Source organism: Mus caroli, unplaced genomic scaffold (assembly GCF_978045245.1).
Source record: "Mus caroli unplaced genomic scaffold, Mus_caroli_1 scaffold_9, whole genome shotgun sequence".
In the NCBI taxonomy this organism is placed as follows: domain Eukaryota; kingdom Metazoa; phylum Chordata; class Mammalia; order Rodentia; family Muridae; genus Mus; species Mus caroli.
The window spans coordinates 84135209-84147838 of NW_028227264.1; positions in this window are offsets into that span (position 1 = coordinate 84135209).

The window sequence follows — 12630 nt, forward strand, 5'->3', positions numbered from 1 at the left end:
ACCTTGTGTTTTGCTTTTGTTGGGGTGGTGTTTGTGTTCCTTATATATTATGTAGATTAATCCTGGTTGAATGAAAGCTTGCGAGCATTTCTCCCTTTTGTAGGTGGTGTCGTCTTTCCTCCTGGTTGTTTCCTTGGCTCTGCAAAAGCTTTTTAAATTAGCTGTAATAGCACTTGTTAATGTTTGCTTTTGTGATCCGTGCCTTGGGGAAAAAACCTACAGACCAATGCCCTGAAGCATTCTCTCTATATTTTCTTCCACTAGTTTCATGATTTATAGTTCATCCCTCTGTCTGTGATGTCAGCTAGCCTGCATATATAATACCTAGATCATCTGAGATTGCAAAATGTAACACAGGCCCCGTAACTCCTCTTTCATGGAGTAGCTAGGACACACTTTTTAATAGGTACGTCTCCTAGTCAACTGTGGGAGTTCAGAGGTAAATTTCACATAATAAAGGTCCATACTCTCCCATCCAGGTTGTCAAAATATGAATTAGTTTCCTAGCATCCTTCGGTGAGAGTCAGTGGGTTTGGAGTTTGCTGTTCTGAACTTACGGGTCATAGATGTTCTATAGTTAAAATTCTCCTTCTGATGCTCACATTGGCCCATCCATATCCAGAAGCTGTTCACGTTGGCTCCAGAGTCTACAGTAGAACTTAAATATCCCTGCCTTGTGGTATGCCATGATTCTTTAGTCCCTTATGAACATTTCCTGTCTCAGGCCTGAGCTCAATCATTTCTCTTCTAGATAGTTTTCTTTTTGTGGGAAATATTTTGAGATATAAATCACAGAGAACTGCCTGCCTCTGCCTTCTGAGTGCTTGGATCAGAGGCGTGTGCTACCACACTCAGCCAGAAAAGAGGTGGGTTTTTTTGTTTTTGGTTTTTGGTTTTTTTTTTTGGTTTGGTTTGGTTTGGTTTGGTTTGGTTTGGTTTGGTTTGGTTTGGTTTGGTTTGGTTTGGTTGTTTTACCTAGCAACATAACTATGGAGGGGAGAGAGGGAAGGGGAAAGTCAAGATAGGAAATGCTGCTCTGCAAGAGGTATCCAATCATTTCTTTTTAAGAAAAAGGAGAATTAATTACATAAAATCAAACTACAAAAAAAAGCCTTAATGCACAAAATTATTACAGAAAAAAGCTAAAACTCTTCCAAGTCATCAGAAAAGATATGCACATAATGGAATCTGGAAACCACAACTGCACCATAGGAAGATTTTTAGAAAGAATAACATATGGATTATGTAATGGCTAATCTGATTACCACCAATTTGACAGAATTTAGAATCACCTTCAGAGAGAAACTTCTGGGACTCTCTGTAAGATGTTTCCAGAAAAGTTCAACTAAGGAGATGTAAGGGTGGTGCTGATGCTAAGGTCCTGTTCCTGAATTGGTTCTTGATCCATCAATAAAGACACTAGTGGCCAATTAGCTGGTCAGAACAGGCGAGACTTCCAGGCAAGCTAGCAGATGCAGGAGAGAGAAGAAAGAGTTTTTGTCATCTTCGGAGGGAGAAAAGCCAACCAGCCATGTGAGATTCCAGGTGGAGTGGCCATAGGCTGCTTCTCCAGGAGGGAGGTTAGGGTGTTCAGCTGGCACTGAAGGGGGTTGAGCAACTAAAGCCAGAGCAGGTTGAAGGTGATGAGCTAAGAGTACTGGGAAGGCCACTCTAGCTACAGGAGAATAATATTGCCCAGCAATTGAGCCCATAAGGCAGGCTGAAATTGAGCACTGTGTATGTGTCGGTGGTTTTCATCTTTGGATCCAAGGGAATCTGAGTGTAGGCTGGTAATGAGGCCCATTCTAGCTACATGCTACAAGGAGAGATGACCCTACCCTGAGTTGCATTATCCCTGGACTGGGGCTCCAGACTTGATAAAAAGGTATTGTCTTCCCCAAACCCCAAAGCATGCATAATTGTGTAAGTCACAGCACAAACCAAGATGAAAAGGCCCCTAAGTCAATGATAGAGATCAATACAATGTCTACCGCCATTGTTCAACTGGAAGAAATGCAAAACAAATTCTAGAATATTTAGATGATGATGATAAAAAAGTTCACATTTAAGACTTAAGAGATGGGGCTGGTGAGATGGCTCAGTGGGTAAGAGCACCCGACTGCTCTTCCGAAGGTCCAGAGTTCAAATCCCAGCAAATATATGGTGGCTCACAACCATCCATAACGAGATCTGACTCACTCTTCTGGAGTGTCTGAAGACAGCTTCAGTGTACTTACATATAATAATTTAAAAAAAAAAAGACTTAAGAGATAATAATGTAGCATGGAAAAATAATATTTATTAATAGTATGGAATGGAGATAAATTAATTCATAATCTTGCTAAAGGAATTAGAACAAGAAGAGAGCAGTAGACAAGGAGAGTGGAAGGAAAAGGCCAAATGTTAGAGCATTGAGGAGCCCTAGAAACCAAGAGTGAGCTGGGCGTGGTGGCGCACGCCTTTAATCCCAGCACTCAGGAGGCAGAGGCAGGCGGATTTCTGAGTTCAAGGCCAGCCTGGTCTACAAAGTGAGTGCCAGGACAGCCAGGGCTACACAGAGAAACCCTGTCTCGAAAAAACCAAAAAAAAAAAAAAGAAAGAAACCAAGAGTGACTATATTAGAGCATGGAGGAGCTCTATGAACCAAGAGTGACCGTATTAGAGCATGGGGGAGCTCTATGAACCAAGAGTGACTGTATTAGAGCATGGAGGATCCCTATGAACCAAGAGTTGCTGTGTTAGAGAGTGGAGAAGCTCTAGAAATAATAGTTACTGTATTAGCACACCAAGGAGCTCTAGAACCAAGAGTATTAGAGCATAGAGGAGCTCTATGAACCAAGAACGTATTCAGGAAAAATGAAGACAGAGGAAATAATAAGGAGAGAACCCACAATTTCTGAGTAAATTAAAACAGCTTTGAGTCTTATCTATTTGGTTTTTAAAAGGATTTCAAGATGATTCTCCAAGAAAATACAAATGCCTACTATTCGTCTCAGAGAGAAAGCGGCTTCCCAATCAGCTAACACCGCAAGTGAGTACCTGTAAATGCATAGCAAGCTATTTTTCATGGGAAACAATCCAACAGGCTCCCCGTAATCTTAGGTACTAATGTGTGGTTTTCTCTGGCGTATTAAAACATTACCTATGAAAGTTCATGCCTCAGGGTTCGACTGTTTCCCATACAGGCAGCAATAATGAACCCACACACAGACAGGAAAGTCAAACAAACATGCTAGACTCAAAAACCAAATTGAGCACTTCAGGGAACTGCTGGCCAGAACAAAAACGGAAAGTGAGCTCTCAAGGAAGGACACAGACAAGCTGGGCTTGCGGCTAGCCGGGGTCTGGAAGCCTGACTTATGCTGGGTGACAGGACCTGAAATCTCTGTGCAGCTGGGGCTGTCACCAGAAAAGAGGGGCTGTAGGAGGCTCCACACCAAGGAAGGATGAACTACCACACCTAGGGCAGCCCAGAGCAAGGTTCCAGTGAAACTGTGGCCCTGGGTAAGAGCAGACACAGCATGCTTATGACCAGAAACAGAAACTAAACTGGATAAAGCTGTCCACACGGTATGCGCATAGAGGTCGGTGGACAGCTTTCAGGGGCCAGTTCTTTTCTTCCACCTATGGGTTCCATTGATGGAACTCAAATCAATCAGCCTTAGCAACAAGTGTCTTTACACACGGAACCTTCTCTCCAGACCTGTGATCATTTAACTGACAGCCTCCCCTCCCCCACCCAAGTAAGGTCCTTAGGATCCAACACCTTTTCCATTGAGACTCTGTGAGTGGTTATCTAACAGCAGTAATGGGAAGACAGAGTGGTGTGGTGTACTGCATGTGAGTGTGTGTGTGTTTCTGTGTCTCTGTGTGTCTATCTGTGTCTGTGTGTGTGTGTGTCTGTCTGCCTCTGTGTCTTTCTGTGTGTCTGTGTCTCCATGTGTCTCTCTCTGTGTCAGTGTGTGTCTGTGTCTCTGTCTGCCACTGTGTCTCTCTCCTTGACTGTGTGTGTGTGTTTTACGAAGTGGTTCCTATAAAGGAAGGAGAATATAGACTATTCGTAACAGGAATTAAAATATTAAATATTTCATAGTAGTTTTGCAAATTTGGTTTTGTTGGCATGTAACATGAAAAGAAAAACTGCATCGAATATGGATCAACTTGAAACTTCAACCCTTGAGCTCAGGAACAATCATCCCGTTCTTACAATCAGAGAAAACTGACAAATGGAACAGCAGTGGGTGTTTGGACCCCTTGGAGGATGACCTTGCGGGGCCAAGGGCCCTCCAAAAGATGCAGGAGGAGGAAGAGGCCCCACAAGGCGGGGAGCCAAGAGCTCTGTCCAGGACAGATGGGGCAGGAGCCCTGTGCACTGACAGGAAGACATAAATGGTGGTTTTCATGAGTTGCTGGGGTTCAGCACAAACAGTGTGAACCACTGCAGGAGGGAGAAGCTCTCAGGGACCCCAGTCTTCAGCCCTGCCCTGCCTGTAACCCCACCAGGTTCTCACGGCTAAGATCTAAGAACGAACCCTTTATAGCTTTACAGAGAAGACTTATAGTTAGTTATAAAATATGTCCAGCGCTGTTTCCATAACAAAAGCCCACACTCCGGGATGGGGACTTCCCCAGAGGCTTGCCCCAGAGCCCTGTGGAGGTAAGGTTACTCCTGTTCCAGCCCTCGCTCCCCTCCATGTCTGTGTCTCACTCAAGGGCGAAAAGATGCCACAGAGAAGAAACATTTGTAAAAGGTCACAGACACTGACCCACTAGAAGGCTGAACTGGAATAGGGTAGGAAGCCCCTTCCTCCCCCTACCTCACCAGCAGTTGGTGAATAATGTTTCAACAAGTGTTAGCCAGAATTGACTTCCATCCCAGCTAACTTGAATCTTCACAATAAACGCTAGGTTTCAGCTGTCAACAACAAAATATTACAAGGAAGGGGTCACTGGAAGGTGACTCTGTGTGGGTGACGCACTTGCCACACAAGTTGAGGGAACTGAGTTCAGGCCATCCAGAACGTCCATAAAGTTGGATACAGAATCTGGGGTCCAGTGCTCTAGTAGTGAGCTGGGGGTTGGAGACAGGACCCTCAGAGGCTTCTGAGACAGTAAGCCTGGCTCACACGGAAGACCTTGTTATGGAAGACTGTTTCAAACAAGGTGGCAGGAAATGTTTGACACCCAAGATTCTCCTGTGACTCCTCACATGCGCACCTTCCCTATGTGACTATCTCAAGTCAATAAAATGGTGCGCAGAAACTATTTCCAGAGAACTCTAGCAGCAACAAGCAGCCGGGATTTTGATGTGGGCATTTTACAGTCCATAAGAAAAAACAAAAATAAACTCAGTCTCAGTGATGAATGCCAGCTCATATTAAAACCACGAAGGAAACAGCAGCCAGGAGCAGCTGAACCAGCTGGTAACAGGTGAACCCTACAATCTCTGTAGTAACAGGGCTATCTGTGAACCCTCTGCAGTTACAGGAAGCACACACCACCTCCCACAAGCTATTCCTGTCAAAGCTGTAAACCTGAATGCAATCCTTTAGACCCACCTGCAAACGCAGAACCTGAGGCCCACAGAGAATGTGAAATGATATAGTTTCTAGAGGTCAGAGGGCGGAGCTCACATAGGCTGTGAGGTTCGTGGGGATGCAGGGAGTGAGCTCTTGGAGTTGTCTGGCTTTGAAAACTGACAGGGGACTCGGGGAAGGGGGGGGAGACTCCCTGGATTTAAGACTGAAGCCAGAGCAACCAGGTATGTTTCGTGAGGGCCTGCTTTGGATCTTCATGCAGACCAACCAAGTTTAACAATTGTTAGGAAGTCAGGCAGGTTTGGACAGTGGACATTTGGTTGTTAGGCTCCTGTGTTGGCTGCTTGGTCTCCAGCTTAGCGTGTGGTTTTAGGTTTTTGTTTGTTTTGTTTCAGACAGAAACGTGTTGTAGCTGAAGCTGTGTTGCCAGGGGTGACCTCAGCCCCTGATCCTCCTGCTTCCATCTCCCCAGGGCTGGAGTTACACGCATGACCAGGAACGAAGGCAGGAACTCGAAACACCCACCAAGGGAGGACACTGCTTACCTTGTGTCTTAGTTAGGGTTTTACTGCTGTGAACAGACACCGTGACCAAGGCAACTCTTATAAGGACTGCATTTAATTGGTCTGGCTTACAGGTTCACAGGTTCAGTCCATTATCATCAAGGCAAGAGCATGGCAGTATCCAGGCAGGCATGGTGCAGGAGGAGCCGAGAGTTCCACATCTTCATCTGAAGGCTGCTAGCAGAATACTGACTTCCAGACAGCTAGGATGGAGTCTTTTTTTGTTTGTTTGTTTGTTTGTTTTGTTTTTTGAGACAGGGTTTCTCTGTATAGCCCTGGCTGTCTTGGAACTCACTTTGTAGACCAGGCTGGCCTTGAACTCAGAAATCTGCCTGCCTCTGCCTCCCGAGTGCTGGGATCAAAGAAAGGTGTACGCCACCACGCCCAGCTCTAGGATGGAGTCTTAAAGCCCTCGTCCATGGTGACACACCTACTCTAACAAGGCCACACCTCCAAATAGTGCCATTTCCTGGGTTTAGCATTGCTACAGATGAACCTCACTTGGGTCCTCAATCCACTGGTGAAATTCGTGTTCCGGTAACAAGTGGGCAAAGGAGTCGGCGAAAGTGGGGTGACAAACAGACTCAACACAAGGGAGTGTGGATCTGAATATAATTTGTCAAATTGAGCAAACTTTTTATACAGAAGAAAATAGGGAAGTTGGGTGACACTGGCAAGGTACAATGAGGTTACCGGATTCTTACATAAAACAGAGGAATGCAAACTTGGATGGACTGGCAGGAACCAACTGGGATAAAATTCAATGTTAACAACTGGGATCAAAAACAGCCCCACCTAAAGTCAGCTTAAATTTAGAAGCCAGGGGCAAGGGCTTCATGCCCTTGCCATAGTTCCCATTCTAGTCTATTGTATAGTCCACCTTCCCTCTAGGCCATTGTAAATACCTGTGTATGGGTGTAACTCAGCTATCTATAGTTTTAAGTATCTACTCTGGTTCCTCCTTATATCACAAACTTCCTTCTTCCTAGATAATGGTAAATTTCTGTGTAGGGCAGTGACTTAGCTATCCATGCCCAGGGTCAGATCAAGGACTGCCTAGAATCTAATTTAGCTGTATGTGAAATAGAGGCACTTACAATAAAACAATATTAGGGGAAAGCACACAGATCCATTTACCAACTAAAGCAAGGACATTGGAGCATTCGTTATACAGGATGCCATGGTTCCAGGAGACCAAGTTTCCATGAACTTTTTGCCTCGGGACAGCGCCCAGGTTTGGGGGGCCTGTCGCGCTTGTTACTACTGGAGTGGGTGTAGCAGAGCATATTCAAACACATGCCACTCCCTGGACCCCATAGGTTTGTTCAAACATATGAGTCTATGGGGGCCAAAGCTAAACACAGCATTACCCAAAATACATTTAGTCTAACATCAAAGGTCCTCATAGTCTATAGCAGTCTCAACAATGTTAAAAGTTCAAAGTTCAAAGTCTCTTCTGAGATTCATTTAATCACATAACTGTAATACCCAAAGCAAGACAGGAAACCAGCTGGACAAACTCCAAACTCTGCATCTCCATGTCCGATTTCAAGGAGTTCTTCAGATCTCCAGCTTTATTTTCATCATTGTTGACTGCAACAAACTTCTTGCTTCTGGGCTTGTTCCACTCCCTGTTAGCAGCTTTCTCCAGCTCTGCCCTCTGTAGCACTCTAAGCTCAGGTTGGTCCACTCCATTGCTGCTGCTGCTGCTGCTGCTGCTGTTCTTGGTGATCATCCCATAGTACTGGCATCTTCAGTACATGGGGTCTTCTGAAGCAACTAGGCTTCACCAATAGCCTCTCATAGGCTCTCTTCATGGTGCCAAGCTTCATATCCTTTGTGTGACTCCTTCAGGTCCTGGACCATCAACTGCAATTAAGGCTGCACCTTCACCAATGGCCTTCCATGGCCTCTCACAGTGCCAAGCCTCAGCTGCTCTTCATGATTCCTCAGTGTCTTGAAAACCAGTACCACCTAGATGACTCTTAAAGCCCAAACCCACAGTGACATACCTACTCTTACAGGGCCATACAATCTATACAAATTATCACACTTTGCTTGGTTAGCTTTCTTATACACCCCAGAAGTGCCTGCCTAAGGGTAGTACTGCCCACAGTGGACTGGGCCCTCCAACATCAATTAACACTCAAGAAAATACCCAAGTCATGCCTACAAGGCCCTCTTCCCAGTTAGTTCAAAGGGCCCCTGTGATTGGCTAAATGAAGCAGCAGTCTTTTAGGATGCCTTTCAGATGAAACTACCAAGACCTGCAGTGTTTGGAAAGATTAATAAGCCAAGCACTGATGATACCAAAGTTACCCTTCCCTGCTTCTTTCTCTTCCCCCTGTCTGAAAGATGAATGTGACACTTGGAGCTTCAGCAGCCCTCGTGTGACTGTATGCTACAAACCAGAAGACCACGAGTCACCTGCACTCTAAAGAAAGCTAGAGTAGAGAGCTAGAAAGAGTTGGTGTTCCTGTGTCATCACTGAGCTCTGTACCACCCTGGGGGACCTGCAGATGGACTTCACCCTATGTGAACAAATTCTATCCTGGACAACTTCTCCATTGTAACTAGTGTGCTAAGCAGGTCAGCTAAGAAAGCTTGTCTCACAAGAATGAAGTCTTCCTGGATTAGGTGTGGACTGGGGTACTATGCCTGGAAATGATGTTTTCAGAGATGGTTTGCCCATAGCATCTGGTGGCCGAGATCCCATAGAGTCATTTGTCGCTGGAATTGAGGAGGCTGACATTGGAGGAATCATTCCAATGGATATCAGTGCTACCAAAACTGGGTGACACTGAGCCAGTTCTTCCTTCCCCAGGGATGATGGCAAATGGTTCTCAACCTGTAGGTCGAGACTCTTTGGGGACTTCAAATGACAGGGGTCACACATCAAATACCCTGAATATCACATATTTACATTATGGTTCATAACAGTAGCAAAAATACAGTTACAAAGTAGCAACGAAAGCCATTTTGTGGTTAGGGGTCACCACACCATGAGTAACTGTATTAAAAGGTCCCAGCATCAAGAAGGGCTTCTGGGAGGTTGGTTGTGTTTGAGCGTGGGGGACACATCTCAAGAAACTTAGATCTGTTCATGGTTTTATTCCTTTTATACCTTATTTTATTATTTATTTACATGGAATCCTGGGGGTTGAACCTAGGGCTGAGAGCAGTGATTCTCATTCTTCCTAATGTTCAACCCCTTAATACAGTTCCTGGAGTTATGATGATTGATCCCCAACCATTAAATTATTTTATTGCCATTTCAAAACTGTAATTTTGCTACTGTTACAAATTCTAATGTAAATATCTGTGCTTTTCCATGGTCTTAGGTGACCCTTGGTGAGAAGGTGGTTCAACCTCCAAAGGGGTCGGCACCCCCAGGTTGAGAACTGATGGGCTAGACTGTACTGCATGTGCTCCACCTCGGAGCTGCAACCACAGCTCTCCCTTCACTGGTTTTTTTTTTTTTTTTTTTTTTTTTTTTTTTTTTTTTTAACTTTGAGACAGGCTCACATAGTTGCCCCAGGCCAACACTGGCCAAGTGGCTGACATGATGGGTTTGCACAGTGGTGAGGAAGAGCGGGCTCCTGACCTCACAACTCTGGGGTCTGAGGGATGAGGAGGGAGAAGATTCTTCTGGAGAGGGCCACGGGGCAGGAGGCAGCCTCAGGGAGTAGCCAGGTCTCAGGAGAGAAGGGAGATGGGAGAGATTTCGAGAGAAGACTGCTGGGGACAGAAGGAGTTCCAGAACCCCAGAGAGGGACTTGGGGGGATGAAATGAGCTTCACAGGCAGCTTGGGAAGATGTTCATGTGGGTGAGGTAGCCAGGATATCTGGAAAGGTCTGACTTCCGGTGGTTCTGGGGCGTCACGGTGCCATCCGTCTCCGGGTGACAGCTCTGGATCCAGGACTGGTCTCAGCTGAAATATATGCAGAGAAGGTGTAGATTTCCCACGTGCTCCGTGTCTTAGGCACTTCATAGTAGAGAGGTTATCACAGAGGACAAGTCTCATGGGGCATCTTCTTTTATATTGGCTTATTCTTTCCCGAGACAAGTTATTTGGATTTAAGGGTGCCTTTACTGTTTCTTGCTGTGCAATCTTAGGCAAGTTACTTACCCTCTGTGCCTCATGTATAATGTGGTACCTATCTCCCAGGATTATTCTGATAATTCATTTAAACACTTTAATCCATGGCATATTCATAGTGATGCGCAATAAACCTTAGCCCATTAATAAACCCTTGATATTACTTTTATTCTCTTAAACAAGGCAGAATAACAGACCAATTGTTACCTGTCTTTCCCTTTCTGACAGTACGACTATGCTTTCAAAGCTTATAACGACAAATATTTATTTTTAGCTCACAGATCTCTAGATTCCCTGGGGAATCACGCAGTTCTCCAGGCTGCCTAGTACATAACGTTCCAGTCAGCTGCATGTATCACTTATTGTGGGACCTGTAAGCAGTTTGAGACTACTTGCAAAGCAAGTCAGGAGCCCACGAATCCAGCACTGGGAAGTGCGCATGCGTGCAGGTGAGGCAGGCCTCTGGCTGGCTGGAAACTGCGCCTTACAGTCCTCAGGAAGTAAGCCAGTTACCATACCCAGAGTCTGTAGAGCCAGAAGCTAGGGTGTAGGAGTGGAGGGAGGTTAGAGACTGTGTGTGAATCACGACCACCCACCCATTGACATCATGCCTATAACGATAAGAACAGGGCAGGGTTGGTAAGTGCAGGGCTGTGGGAACCAGAGCATAGGAGCAGAGCCCACCAGAGGATCCCACACTCATCTTTGCTTCCAAGCCGCATAGTAAACCTCCCTAGAGGCCGCAGTAGCCAGCAGTGCTACACAAAACCTGTCGATCTGTGTCTTCTTGGGCCTGCCAGTCTGCTGGGCTATGAGCAAGTTTAATGGTCATTTCAGACCAACACCCCTTCGCTGCCTCCTCTCGCCATCCTCCTTGCCCTGCTCAGTGAGTGAAGTGGGGCAAGCTCCTGGATAAGGCGATGCTCCTCCACATTCTCTTCTGGCCACATAGTCAGCACCAAGGCTGGAGAACCGCTTCAGGTCCTTCTCAGAGTCTCCAGAGCCCTGCCCCCGGCTGCTGAGCGCCAATGTCAACCATCCCTTTCCTTTAGCCATGGTACCACCCTCTCCAGCAACCAGATCCTCTCTTCCTGCCACCACTTTGTGACTATCATGGTCCCAAATGCACTGCTAGCCCTGGATGGATGCTCAAAACGTCTGCAAGATCCATTTCTTTGCATAGCCTTCAAAAGAAAGCATCTTCCATTACCCCCTTCCGGGTTCCATAGCACACCAGACAGACACTCCCGTTGGCCTTCGCCTCCGTTCCAGGCCTGGTTAACTCAGCTTCTGATGTGGTCCTCATTTTCTCCAGGCTTATCATTCACTTCCTCCCAGTCTCTCAGCTTCTGTATCTTCCTCCACTGCCTTTCTGAGCTGTGCTCCATAGGATAGGATGGAAGTTATCACAGCCCTTCTGATTGCCCAGGCTGGGCATACTGATTGCCCATTGTCCTCTCTAAAGAGGGGACAGCAACATGCTCTTGTGTAGTGGGGTTAAATGAGGTAGTATCCCTGAGGTCTGAGGCAGTGTTACCTATTAGTATTCAACTACGCCATTTTATTAAAGGATGGCAAACTTTCAGGAAGCTGCGCAAGATGCCATGGCTCTGTGTTGACTATGTATGTACCCGGGTCAGCCCCTGGGTAGCAGTCTTTAAGATGTTTTCTTTCTTTCTTTTTTTTTTTTTTTTTTTTTTTTTTTTTTTTTTTTGGTTTTTCGAGACAGGGTTTCTCTGTATAGCCCTGGCTGTCCTGGAACTCACTTTGTAGACCAGGCTGGCCTCGAACTCAGAAATCCGCCTGCCTCTGCCTCCCGAGTGCTGGGATTAAAGGCGTGCGCCACCACGCCCGGCTAAGATGTTTTCTTTCTTTCTTTTCTTTCTTCCTTCCTCTCTTCCTTCCTCTTCTTTCTTCTTCCTTTCTCTTCTTTCTTCTTCTTTCTTTCTTTCTTTCTTTCTTTCTTTCTTTCTTTCTGACCTGAAGTGAAAGACGGCACCATTTTTAAGTTCCAGTGTCACTTCTTGACAGTCTTTGATGTTTGTTCACTCCATCATATGACAAATAGGCTACACAACCCAGTCAGCGTCATGCCTTCTCCCTCCTGTCTCTCCAATATAAGCTCAGAGAACCTCTCTGCTCTCAGGCTAAGCAGGGCAGGGTTGAGGAGAGCCCTGCTGCCAGCCTCAGTTGTATTTGTCAAACACCAGCCGGTAGGGGCTGGCTCACTGCTCCTCTTTCTCCTGGTCCTTTTCTGCCAGCCTTGCTTTGTGAGGGCAGCCCACCACCACCCTCTCTCTCTCTCTCTCTCTCTCTCTCTCTCTCTCTCTCTCTCTCTCACACACACACACACACACACACACACTACTAATGAGTGTAATGCTAGCACCTTCTGCCTAAAATTCTCACCTGCCTTCTACAGATCACCTC